Consider the following 13,419-nt stretch of genomic DNA (forward strand, 5'->3'; position numbering starts at 1 on the left):
CAATATAAATACAACAGCGTTGCCATCGTATAAAGTCAATAATTGCAAACAGTGTGAAAGATATGGACATTTCTACGTTCCGGGCAACCTAGGGTTCACTGTATGGCGTTCTTCCACGACATCGAATAGCTACGGCCTCAGAAGTCAACGCCTGAAGTATAAAATACGATATAAATACAACAGCTTTTCCATCGTATAAAACGAATAATTGGAACCAGTGTGAAAGTTATGGTCATTTCTACATTTCGAGCAATCGTGGCTTTACCCTAGGGCGTTGTTCCACCAGATAGAATAGTTAGGGCCTAAGAAGTCAACGCCATGAGCATAAAATACGATATAAATACAACAGCTTTTCCATCGTATAAAACGAATAATTGCAACCAGTGTGAAAGTTATGGCCATTTCTACATTTCGAGCAACATAGGCTTCATTCTAGGGCGTTGCTCCACCTGATCGAATAGTTAGGGACTTAGAATTCAACGCCAGAAGGATAAAATACAATATATGTACAACAGTTTTTTCATCGTATAAAATGAATAATTGCAAACATTGTGAAAGTTATGGCCATTTCTACTTTCCGGGCAACCTAGGCTTTACGATAGGGCGTTGCTCCACCACATTGAATAGTTAGGGCCTTAGAAGTCAACGCCCGAAGCATAGAATGCAATAAAAATACAACAGTTTTTCGATCGTATAACAGGAATAATTCCAACCAGTTTGAAAGTGATGGTCATTTCTACGTTCCGGGCAACCTAGGCTTCACTCTAGGGCGTTGTTACACCAGATCGAATTGTTAGGGCCTGAGAAGTCAACGCCAGAAGAATAAAACACAATATATGTACAACAGTTTTTCCATCGTATAAAATGAATAATTGCTAACATTGTGAAGGTACTGGTCATTTCTACGTTCCGGCAACCTAGGCGTCACTCTAGGGCGTTGCTCCACCACATCTAACAGCTACGGCCTTAGAAGTCAACGCCAGAGGCATAAAATACAATATAAATACAACAGCTTTACCATCGTACAAAATGAATAATTGCAAACAGTGTGAAAGTAATGGCCATTTCTACGTTCCGGGCAACCTAGGCTTCACTCTGGGTCGTTGCTCCACCAGATCGAATAGCTAGCGACTTAGAATGAATCGCCAGAAGCATAGAATGGAATAAAAATACAACAGTTTTTCCATCGTATAACCGGAATAATTGCAACCAGTGTGAATGTAATGGTCATTTCTACGTTCCGGGCAACCTAGGCTTCACTCTGGGTCGTTAATCCACCAGATCGAACAGCTAGGGACTTAGAATTAAACGCCAGAAGCATAAAATACAATAAAGATGCAACAGTTTTTCCATCGTGTAACAGGAATAACTGCAACCAGTATGAATGTAATAGTCATTTCTACGTTCCGGGCAACCTAGATTTCACTCTAGGCCGTTGCTCCACCAGCTCGAATTGTTAGGGCCTTAGAAGTCAACGCCAGAGGCATAAAATACAATATAAATACAAGAGCTTTACCATCGTACAAAATGAATAATTGCAAACAGTGTGAAAGTAATGGCCATTTCTACGTTCCGGGCAACCTAGGCTTCACTCTAGGGCGTTGTTACACCAGATCGAATAGTTAGGGCCTAACAAGTCAACGCCAGAAGCATAAAATACGATATAAATACAACAGCTTTTCCATCGTATAAAACAAATAATTGCAACCAGTGTGAAAGTTATGGTCATTTCTACGTTCCGGGCAACCTAGGCTTCACTGTATGGCGTTCTTCCACCACATCGGATAGCTACGGCCTCAGAAGTCAACGCCTGAAGTATAAAATACAATAAAAATACAACAGCCTTTCCAACCTATAACAGGAATAATTGCAACCCGTGTGAAAGTGACGGTCATTTCTACGTTCCAGGCAACCTAGGCTTCACTCTAGGGCGTTGCTCCACCAGATCAAACAGTTAGGGCCTTAGAAGTCAACGCCCGAAGCATTAAATACAAAATAAATAGAACAGTTTTTCCATTGTATAAAACGAATAATTGCTACCAGTGTAAAAGTCATGGTCATTTCTACGTTCCGGGCAACCTAGGCTTCACCCTAGGCCGTTGTTCCACCAGATCGTATAGTTAGGGCCTAAGAAGTGAACGCCAGAAGCATAAAATACAATATAAATACAACAGTTTTTTGATCATATAAAACGAATGATAGCAACCAGTGTGAAAGTTATGGCCATTTCTACGTTCCGGGCAACCTACGCTGCACTCTAGGGCGTTGCTCCACTAGATCGAATAGTTAGGGCCTTAGAAGTCAACGCCCGGAGCATAAAATACAAAATAAATAAAACAGTTTTTCCATCGTATAAAACGAAAAATTGCAAACAGTGTGAAAGATATGGACATTTCTACGATCCGGGCTACCTAGGCTTCACTCTATGGCGTTCTTCCACCACATCGAATAGCAACGGCCTCAGAAGTCAACGCCAGAAGCTTAAATACAATATAAATATAACAGTTTTTCCATCGTATAAAACGAATAATTGCTACCAGTGTAAAAGTTATGGCCATTTCTACGTTCCGGGCAACCTAGGCTTCGCCCTAGGCCGTTGTTCCACCAGATCGAATAGCTAGCGACTTAGAATGAAACGCCAGAAGCATAGAATGGAATAAAAATACAACAGTTTTTCCATCGTATAACCGGAATAATTGCAACCAGTGTGAATGTAATGGTCATTTCTACGTTCCGGGCAACCAAGGCTTCACTCTGGGTCGTTAATCCACCAGATCGAACAGCTAGGGACTTAGAATTAAACGCCAGAAGCATAAAATACAATAAAGATGCAACAGTTTTTCCATCGTGTAACAGGAATAACTGCAACCAGTATGAATGTAATAGTCATTTCTACGTTCCGGGCAACCTAGATTTCACTCTAGGCCGTTGCTCCACCAGCTCGAATTGTTAGGGCCTTAGAAGTCAACGCCAGAGGCATAAAATACAATATAAATACAAGAGCTTTACCATCGTACAAAATGAATAATTGCAAACAGTGTGAAAGTAATGGCCATTTCTACGTTCCGGGCAACCTAGGCTTCACTCTGGGTCGTTGCTCCACCAGATCGAATAGCTAGCGACTTAGAATTAAACGCCAGAAGCATAGAATGCAATAAAAATACAACAGTTTTTCCATCGTATAACCGGAATAATTGCAACCAGTGTGAATGTAATGGTCATTTCTACGTTCCGGGCAACCTAGGCTTCACTCTGGGTCGTTGCTCCACCAGATCGAACAGCTAGGGACTTAGAATTAAACGCCAGAAGCATAAAATACAATAAAGATGCAACAGTTTTTCCATCGTGTAACAGGAATAACTGCAACCAGTATGAATGTAATAGTCATTTCTACGTTCCGGGCAACCTAGATTTCACTCTAGGCCGTTGCTCCACCAGCTCGAATTGTTAGGGCCTTAGAAGTCAACGCCAGAGGCATAAAATACAATATAAATACAAGAGCTTTACCATCGTACAAAATGAATAATTGCAAACAGTGTGAAAGTAATGGCCATTTCTACGTTCCGGGCAACCTAGGCTTCACTCTGGGTCGTTGCTCCACCAGATCGAATTGCTAGCGACTTAGAATTAAACGCCAGAAGCATAGAATGCAATAAAAATACAACAGTTTTTCCATCATATAACAGGAATAATTGCAACCAGTTTGAAAGTGATGGTCATTTCTATGTTCCGGGCAACCTAGGCTTCACTCTAGGGCGTTGCTCCGCCAGATCGAACAGTTAGGGCCTTAGAAGTCAACGCCCGAAGCATAAAATACAAAATAAATAGTACAGTTTTTCAATCGTATAAAACGAATAATTTCTACTAGTGTGGAAGCTATGGGCATTTCTACTTTCCGGGCAACCTAGGCTTCACCCTAGGGAGTTGTTCCACCAGATGGAATAGTTAGGGCCTAAGAAGTCAACGCCAGAAGCATAAAACACGATATAAATACAACAGTTTTTCCATCGTATAAAACGAATAATCGCAAGCAGTATGAAAGTTATGGTCATTTCTACTTTCAGAGCAACCTAGGCTTCACCCTAGGGAGTTGCACCACCAGGTTGAATTGTTAGGGCCTTAAAAGTCAATGCCCGAAGCATAAAATGCAATAAAAATACAACAGTTTTTCCATCGTATAACAGGAATAATTGCAACCAGTGTGAAAGGAATGGTCATTTCTACGTTCCGGGCAACGTGGGTTTCACTCCAGGTCGTTGCTCCACCAGTTCGCATAGTTAGGTCATAAGAAGTCAACGCCAGAAGGATAAAATACGATATAAATACAACAGCTTTTCCATCGTATAAAACAAATAATTGCAACCAGTGCGAAAGTTATGGTCATTTCTACGTTCCGGGCAACCTAGGCTTCACTGTATGACGTTCCTCCACCACATCGGATAGCTACGGCCTCAGAAGTCAACGCCTGAAGTATAAAATACAATAAAAATACAACAGTCTTTCCATCCTATAACAGGAATAATTGCAACCCGTGTGAAAGTGATGGTCATTTCTACGTTCCAGGCAACCTAGGCTTCACTCTAGGGTGTTGCTCCACCAGATCAAACAGTTAGGGCCTTAGAGGTCAACGCCCGAAGCATTAAATACAAAATAAATAGAACAGTTTTTCCATCGTATAGCAGGAATAATTTGCAACCAGTGTGATAGTAGTGGTCATTTCTACGTTCCGGGAAACCTAGGTTTCACTCCAGGGCGTTGCACCACCAGATCGAATAGTTACGGCCTAAGAAGTCAACGCCAGTAGCACAAAATACGATACAGATGCAACAGTTTTTCCATCGTATAAAACGAATAATTGCAACCAGTGTGAAAGTTATGGTCATTTCTACATTCCGAGCAACCTAGGCTTCACTCTAGGGCGTTACTCCACCAGACCGAATAGTTAGGTCCTTAGCAGCCAACGCCGGAAGCATAAAATTCAATAAAAATATAACAGTTTTTCCATCGTATAAAACGAATAATTGCAGCAAGGATGAAAGTTGTGGCCATTTCTACATTTCGAGCAACATAGGCTTCATTCTAGGGCGTTGCTCCACCTGATCGAATAGTTAGGGACTTAGAATTCAACGCCAGAAGGATAAAATACAATATATGTACAGCAGTTTTTTCATCGTATAAAATGAATAATTGCAAACATTGTGAAAGTTATGGTCATTTCTACTTTCCGGGCAACCTAGGCTTTACGATAGGGCGTTGCTCCACCACATTGAATAGTTAGGGCCTTAGAAGTCAACGCCCGAAGCATAGAATGCAATAAAAATACAACAGTTTTTCGATCGTATAACAGGAATAATTCCAACCAGTTTGAAAGTGATGGTCATTTCTACGTTCCGGGCAACCTAGGCTTCACTCTAGGGCGTTGTTACACCAGATCGAATTGTTAGGGCCTGAGAAGTCAACGCCAGAAGAATAAAACACAATATATGTACAACAGTTTTTCCATCGTATAAAATGAATAATTGCTAACATTGTGAAGGTACTGGTCATTTCTACGTTCCGGCAACCTAGGCGTCACTCTAGGGCGTTGCTCCACCACATCTAACAGCTACGGCCTTAGAAGTCAACGCCAGAGGCATAAAATACAATATAAATACAACAGCTTTACCATCGTACAAAATGAATAATTGCAAACAGTGTGAAAGTAATGGCCATTTCTACGTTCCGGGCAACCTAGGCTTCACTCTGGGTCGTTGCTCCACCAGATCGAATAGCTAGCGACTTAGAATGAATCGCCAGAAGCATAGAATGGAATAAAAATACAACAGTTTTTCCATCGTATAACCGGAATAATTGCAACCAGTGTGAATGTAATGGTCATTTCTACGTTCCGGGCAACCTAGGCTTCACTCTGGGTCGTTAATCCACCAGATCGAACAGCTAGGGACTTAGAATTAAACGCCAGAAGCATAAAATACAATAAAGATGCAACAGTTTTTCCATCGTGTAACAGGAATAACTGCAACCAGTATGAATGTAATAGTCATTTCTACGTTCCGGGCAACCTAGATTTCACTCTAGGCCGTTGCTCCACCAGCTCGAATTGTTAGGGCCTTAGAAGTCAACGCCAGAGGCATAAAATACAATATAAATACAAGAGCTTTACCATCGTACAAAATGAATAATTGCAAACAGTGTGAAAGTAATGGCCATTTCTACGTTCCGGGCAACCTAGGCTTCACTCTAGGGCGTTGTTACACCAGATCGAATAGTTAGGGCCTAACAAGTCAACGCCAGAAGCATAAAATACGATATAAATACAACAGCTTTTCCATCGTATAAAACAAATAATTGCAACCAGTGTGAAAGTTATGGTCATTTCTACGTTCCGGGCAACCTAGGCTTCACTGTATGGCGTTCTTCCACCACATCGGATAGCTACGGCCTCAGAAGTCAACGCCTGAAGTATAAAATACAATAAAAATACAACAGCCTTTCCAACCTATAACAGGAATAATTGCAACCCGTGTGAAAGTGACGGTCATTTCTACGTTCCAGGCAACCTAGGCTTCACTCTAGGGCGTTGCTCCACCAGATCAAACAGTTAGGGCCTTAGAAGTCAACGCCCGAAGCATTAAATACAAAATAAATAGAACAGTTTTTCCATTGTATAAAACGAATAATTGCTACCAGTGTAAAAGTCATGGTCATTTCTACGTTCCGGGCAACCTAGGCTTCACCCTAGGCCGTTGTTCCACCAGATCGTATAGTTAGGGCCTAAGAAGTGAACGCCAGAAGCATAAAATACAATATAAATACAACAGTTTTTTGATCATATAAAACGAATGATAGCAACCAGTGTGAAAGTTATGGCCATTTCTACGTTCCGGGCAACCTACGCTGCACTCTAGGGCGTTGCTCCACTAGATCGAATAGTTAGGGCCTTAGAAGTCAACGCCCGGAGCATAAAATACAAAATAAATAAAACAGTTTTTCCATCGTATAAAACGAAAAATTGCAAACAGTGTGAAAGATATGGACATTTCTACGATCCGGGCTACCTAGGCTTCACTCTATGGCGTTCTTCCACCACATCGAATAGCAACGGCCTCAGAAGTCAACGCCAGAAGCTTAAATTCAATATAAATATAACAGTTTTTCCATCGTATAAAACGAATAATTGCTACCATTGTAAAAGTTATGGCCATTTCTACGTTCCGGGCAACCTAGGCTTCGCCCTAGGCCGTTGTTCCACCAGATCGAATAGCTAGCGACTTAGAATGAAACGCCAGAAGCATAGAATGGAATAAAAATACAACAGTTTTTCCATCGTATAACCGGAATAATTGCAACCAGTGTGAATGTAATGGTCATTTCTACGTTCCGGGCAACCAAGGCTTCACTCTGGGTCGTTAATCCACCAGATCGAACAGCTAGGGACTTAGAATTAAACGCCAGAAGCATAAAATACAATAAAGATGCAACAGTTTTTCCATCGTGTAACAGGAATAACTGCAACCAGTATGAATGTAATAGTCATTTCTACGTTCCGGGCAACCTAGATTTCACTCTAGGCCGTTGCTCCACCAGCTCGAATTGTTAGGGCCTTAGAAGTCAACGCCAGAGGCATAAAATACAATATAAATACAAGAGCTTTACCATCGTACAAAATGAATAATTGCAAACAGTGTGAAAGTAATGGCCATTTCTACGTTCCGGGCAACCTAGGCTTCACTCTGGGTCGTTGCTCCACCAGATCGAATAGCTAGCGACTTAGAATTAAACGCCAGAAGCATAGAATGCAATAAAAATACAACAGTTTTTCCATCGTATAACCGGAATAATTGCAACCAGTGTGAATGTAATGGTCATTTCTACGTTCCGGGCAACCTAGGCTTCACTCTGGGTCGTTGCTCCACCAGATCGAACAGCTAGGGACTTAGAATTAAACGCCAGAAGCATAAAATACAATAAAGATGCAACAGTTTTTCCATCGTGTAACAGGAATAACTGCAACCAGTATGAATGTAATAGTCATTTCTACGTTCCGGGCAACCTAGATTTCACTCTAGGCCGTTGCTCCACCAGCTCGAATTGTTAGGGCCTAAGAAGTCAAAGCCAGAAGCATAAAATACGATATAAATACAACAGCTTTTCCAACGTATAATACGAATAATTGCTACCAGTGTGAAAGTTATGGTCATTTCTACGTTCCGGGATACCTAGGCTTCACTCTAGGACGTCGCTCCATCAGATCGAATAGTTAGAGCCTTAGAAGTCGACGCCAGAAGCATAAAATACAGTAAAGACGCAACTGTTTTTCCATCGTATGACAGGAATAATTGCAACAAGCGTGAAGGTAATGGTCATTTCTACGTTCCGGGCAACCTAGGCTTCGCCCTACGGCGTTGTTCCACCAGATCGAATAGTTAGGGCCTTAGAAGTCAATGCCCGAAGCATAAAATGCAATAAAAATACAACAGTTTTTCCATCATATAACAGGAATAATTGCAACCAGTTTGAAAGTGATGGTCATTTCTATGTTCCGGGCAACCTAGGCTTCACTCTAGGGCGTTGCTCCGCCAGATCGAACAGTTAGGGCCTTAGAAGTCAACGCCCGAAGCATAAAATACAAAATAAATAGTACAGTTTTTCAATCGTATAAAACGAATAATTTCTACTAGTGTGGAAGCTATGGGCATTTCTACTTTCCGGGCAACCTAGGCTTCACCCTAGGGAGTTGTTCCACCTGATAGAATAGTTAGGGCCTAAGAAGTCAACGCCAGAAGCATAAAACACGATATAAATACAACAGTTTTTCCATCGTATAAAACGAATAATCGCAAGCAGTATGAAAGTTATGGTCATTTCTACTTTCAGAGCAACCTAGGCTTCACCCTAGGGAGTTGCACCACCAGGTTGAATTGTTAGGGCCTTAAAAGTCAATGCCCGAAGCATAAAATGCAATAAAAATACAACAGTTTTTCCATCGTATAACAGGAATAATTGCAACCAGTGTGAAAGGAATGGTCATTTCTACGTTCCGGGCAACGTAGGTTTCACTCCAGGTCGTTGCTCCACCAGTTCGCATAGTTAGGTCATAAGAAGTCAACGCCAGAAGGATAAAATACGATATAAATACAACAGCTTTTCCATCGTATAAAACAAATAATTGCAACCAGTGCGAAAGTTATGGTCATTTCTACGTTCCGGGCAACCTAGGCTTCACTGTATGACGTTCCTCCACCACATCGGATAGCTACGGCCTCAGAAGTCAACGCCTGAAGTATAAAATACAATAAAAATACAACAGTCTTTCCATCCTATAACAGGAATAATTGCAACCCGTGTGAAAGTGATGGTCATTTCTACGTTCCAGGCAACCTAGGCTTCACTCTAGGGTGTTGCTCCACCAGATCAAACAGTTAGGGCCTTAGAGGTCAACGCCCGAAGCATTAAATACAAAATAAATAGAACAGTTTTTCCATCGTATAGCAGGAATAATTTGCAACCAGTGTGATAGTAGTGGTCATTTCTACGTTCCGGGAAACCTAGGTTTCACTCCAGGGCGTTGCACCACCAGATCGAATAGTTACGGCCTAAGAAGTCAACGCCAGTAGCACAAAATACGATACAGATGCAACAGTTTTTCCATCGTATAAAACGAATAATTGCAACCAGTGTGAAAGTTATGGTCATTTCTACATTCCGAGCAACCTAGGCTTCACTCTAGGGCGTTACTCCACCAGACCGAATAGTTAGGTCCTTAGCAGCCAACGCCGGAAGCATAAAATTCAATAAAAATATAACAGTTTTTCCATCGTATAAAACGAATAATTGCAGCAAGGATGAAAGTTGTGGTTATATCTACGTTCCGGGCAACCTAGGTTTCACTCTAGGGCGTTGCTCCACCAGATCGAATAGTTAGGTCCTTAGAAGTCAACGCCAGAAGCATAAAATACGATATAAATACAACAGCTTTTCCATCGTATAAAACGAATAATTGCAACCAGTGTGAAAGCTAACGTCATTTCTACTTTCCGGGCAACCTAGGCTTGACCCTAGGGCGTTGCTCCAACAGATTGAATAGTTAGGGCCTTAGAAGTCAACGCCCGAAGCATGAAATACAAAATAAATAGAACAGCTTTTCCATCGTATAAAACGAATAATTGGGACCAGTGTGAAAGTTAAGGTCATTTCTACGTTCCGGGCAACCTAGGCTTCACCCTAGTGCGTTGCTCCACCAGATCGAATAGTTAGTGCCTTAGAAGTCAACGCCAGAAGCATAAAATACAATATAAATACAACATTTTTTCGATCGTATAAAACGAATAATTGCAACCAGTATGAAAGTTATGGTCATTTCTACGTTCCGGGCAACCTAGGTTTCACTCTAGGGCGTTGCTCCACCAGATCGAATAGTTAGGTCCTTAGAAGTCAACGCCAGAAGCATAAAATACGATATAAATACAACAGCTTTTCCATCGTATAAAACGAATAATTGCAACCAGTGTGAAAGCTAACGTCATTTCTACTTTCCGGGCAACCTAGGCTTGACCCTAGGGCGTTGCTCCAACAGATTGAATAGTTAGGGCCTTAGAAGTCAACGCCAGAAGCATAAAATACGATATAATTACAACAGCTTTTGAATCGTATAAAACGAATAATAGCAACCAGTGTGAAAGTTATGGATATTTCTACGTTCCGGGCAACCTAGGTTTCACTCTAGGGCGTTGCTCCAACAGCTCGAATATTTAGGGCCTAAGAAGTCAACACCAGAAGCATAAAATGCAATAAAAGTACAACAGTTTTTCCATCGTATAACAGGAATAATTCCAACCAGTTTGAAAGTGATGGTCATTTCTACGTTCCGGGCAACCTAGGTTTCACTCTAGGGCGTCGCTCCAATAGATCGAATAGCTAGGGACTTAGAATTCAACGCCAGAAGGATAAAATACAATATACGTACAACAGTTTTTTCATCGTATAAAATGAATAATTGCAAACATTGTGAAAGTTATGGTCATTTCTACTTTCCGGGCAACCTAGGCTTTACGCTAGGGCGTTGCTCCACCACATTGAATAGTTAGGGCCTTAGAAGTCAACGCCCGAAGCATAGAATGCAATAAAAATACAACAGTTTTTCGATCGTATAACAGGAATAATTCCAACCAGTTTGAAAGTGATGGTCATTTCTACGTTCCGGGCAACCTAGGCCTCACTCTAGGGCGTTGTTACACCAGATCGAATTGTTAGGGCCTGAGAAGTCAACGCCAGAAGAATAAAACACAATATATGTACAACAGTTTTTCCATCGTATAAAATGAATGATTGCTAACATTGTGAAGGTACTGGTCATTTCTACGTTCCGGCAACCTAGGCGTCACTCTAGGGCGTTCCTCCACCACATCTAACAGCTACGGCCTTAGAAGTCAACGCCAGAGGCATAAAATACAATATAAATACAACAGCTTTACCATCGTACAAAATGAATAATTGCAAACAGTGTGAAAGTAATGGCCATTTCTACGTTCCGGGCAACCTAGGCTTCACTCTGGGTCGTTGCTCCACCAGATCGAATAGCTAGCGACTTAGAATGAAACGCCAGAAGCATAGAATGGAATAAAAATACAACAGTTTTTCCATCGTATAACCGGAATAATTGCAACCAGTGTGAATGTAATGGTCATTTCTACGTTCCGGGCAACCAAGGCTTCACTCTGGGTCGTTAATCCACCAGATCGAACAGCTAGGGACTTAGAATTAAACGCCAGAAGCATAAAATACAATAAAGATGCAACAGTTTTTCCATCGTGTAACAGGAATAACTGCAACCAGTATGAATGTAATAGTCATTTCTACGTTCCGGGCAACCTAGATTTCACTCTAGGCCGTTGCTCCACCAGCTCGAATTGTTAGGGCCTAAGAAGTCAAAGCCAGAAGCATAAAATACGATATAAATACAACAGCTTTTCCAACGTATAATACGAATAATTGCTACCAGTGTGAAAGTTATGGTCATTTCTACGTTCCGGGATACCTAGGCTTCACTCTAGGACGTCGCTCCATCAGATCGAATAGTTAGAGCCTTAGAAGTCGACGCCAGAAGCATAAAATACAGTAAAGACGCAACTGTTTTTCCATCGTATGACAGGAATAATTGCAACAAGCGTGAAGGTAAAGGTCATTTCTACGTTCCGGGCAACCTAGGCTTCGCCCTACGGCGTTGTTCCACCAGATCGAATAGTTAGGGCCTAAGAAGTGAACGCCAGAAGCATAAAATACGATATAAATACAACAGTTTTTTCATCGTATAAAACGAATAATTGCAACCAGTATGAAAGTTATGGTCATTTCTACTTTCCGGGCAACCTGGGCTTCACCCTAGGGCGTAGCTCCCACAGATTGAATAGTTAGGGCCTTAGAAGTCAATGCCCGAAGCATAAAATGCAATAAAAATACAACAGTTTTTCCATCATATAACAGGAATAATTGCAACCAGTTTGAAAGTGATGGTCATTTCTATGTTCCGGGCAACCTAGGCTTCACTCTAGGGCGTTGCTCCGCCAGATCGAACAGTTAGGGCCTTAGAAGTCAACGCCCGAAGCATAAAATACAAAATAAATAGTACAGTTTTTCAATCGTATAAAACGAATAATTTCTACTAGTGTGGAAGCTATGGGCATTTCTACTTTCCGGGCAACCTAGGCTTCACCCTAGGGAGTTGTTCCACCAGATGGAATAGTTAGGGCCTAAGAAGTCAACGCCAGAAGCATAAAACACGATATAAATACAACAGTTTTTCCATCGTATAAAACGAATAATCGCAAGCAGTATGAAAGTTATGGTCATTTCTACTTTCAGAGCAACCTAGGCTTCACCCTAGGGAGTTGCACCACCAGGTTGAATTGTTAGGGCCTTAAAAGTCAATGCCCGAAGCATAAAATGCAATAAAAATACAACAGTTTTTCCATCGTATAACAGGAATAATTGCAACCAGTGTGAAAGGAATGGTCATTTCTACGTTCCGGGCAACGTAGGTTTCACTCCAGGGCGTTGCTCCACCAGTTCGCATAGTTAGGTCATAAGAAGTCAACGCCAGAAGGATAAAATACGATAAAATACAACAGCTTTTCCATCGTATAAAACGAATAATTGCAACCAGTATGAAACTTATGGTCATTTCTACATTTCGAGCAACCTAGGCTTCACTCTAGGGCGTTGCTCCACCTGATCGAATAGTTAGGGCCTTAGAAGTCAACGCCAGAAGCATAAAATACAATATAAATACAACTGTGTTTCCACCATATAAAACGAATAATTGCAACCAGTATGAAAGTTATGGTCATTTCTACGTTCCGGGCAACCTAGGCTTCACCATAGGCCGTTGCTCCTCCAGATCGAATAGTTAGGGCCTAAGAT

The sequence above is a fragment of the Calliopsis andreniformis genome, unplaced genomic scaffold (genome assembly GCF_051401765.1).
Source record: "Calliopsis andreniformis isolate RMS-2024a unplaced genomic scaffold, iyCalAndr_principal scaffold0014, whole genome shotgun sequence".
Lineage (NCBI taxonomy): Eukaryota > Metazoa > Arthropoda > Insecta > Hymenoptera > Andrenidae > Calliopsis > Calliopsis andreniformis.